A 1,058-nucleotide genomic window follows, 5' to 3' on the forward strand; every position below is an offset into this window, starting at 1 on the left:
TGTTTATTGCAGCTTTGTACACAATAGCAAAGGAAACAATCTAAGTGCCCTATGAACAAATGAATGGATAGAGAAGTTCTGGTATATTCACACAATGGAGTACTATGCTGCATTGGGGAAAAAAAAGGAACTCATGAAATATTAAACTTTGTTCTATCCTGAGCCATCCTCACACTTCCTGACACAAATGCAAGCCTCCTCAGGGTACTAGATAAGCTTAGTCTTCCCCCGGGCTAAGAACTCTGCCCTCCAGTTCTATTGCTTTCAACAAGCATTTTTCCAGAGAAAATCTTCGTCTTTTAGTATTTCAGTCATAGAGACTAAGTTTGTATACTTTCTCTGCATGTAATATACCATCATTATAACATACAAAATTAATTTATAGACTATATCTTAACATTACAACACAAAGGAAACATCCTTATCCATAAAATACATACAAATAAACATATAACACATATAATCTTAAACCATTTACTGTATCTTGTCTTCACTTTTCTGGTCTCTGGCATTTAATTGGAGAAAGTTATTCCTTTGTCCTGAGTCTCTCCCAAGGTATTTATGCAATATTAGATTTCCCTCACTGCATGATCCATTTATTCATTATTTTATTCTCAGTATTATTTCTCTTTCCTCCCATTTGTCTTTTATTTTTACCAAAAATTTTTCCACTTGGGGAAATTTTCTCAAGATCAGAGCTACTATGGTGCCAGTTCCAGATTACAAGCAGTGACCAATCTGCTAAGTTCTGCTCCTTTGTTTTAATTCATGTTGAGTAGAGTTACATAGGTACCACACCAGTGGTAACAGACACTTTAACTTAAGCTAAGCCCTCCTAGATTGGTAGACTTCTATTCTATGAACTTTTAGTTAACAGCTAAATACCATAAACAACTGGCTTCAATCTACTTCTCCCGCCTTTGAAAAGGGGAGAAAAAAGGCTGGAGAAGCCCCGGCAGAATTGAAGCTGCTTCTTCGAATTTGCAATTCGACATGGTCACACCCCAGAGCTTGGTAAAAGAGACTTCTGTCTCGTCTTTAGATTTACAGTCTAATGC

This window comes from Elephantulus edwardii, unplaced genomic scaffold, assembly GCF_000299155.1.
Source record: "Elephantulus edwardii isolate Elephantulus edwardi_28Jun2011 unplaced genomic scaffold, EleEdw1.0 scaffold00219, whole genome shotgun sequence".
Taxonomy (NCBI): Eukaryota; Metazoa; Chordata; class Mammalia; order Macroscelidea; family Macroscelididae; genus Elephantulus; species Elephantulus edwardii.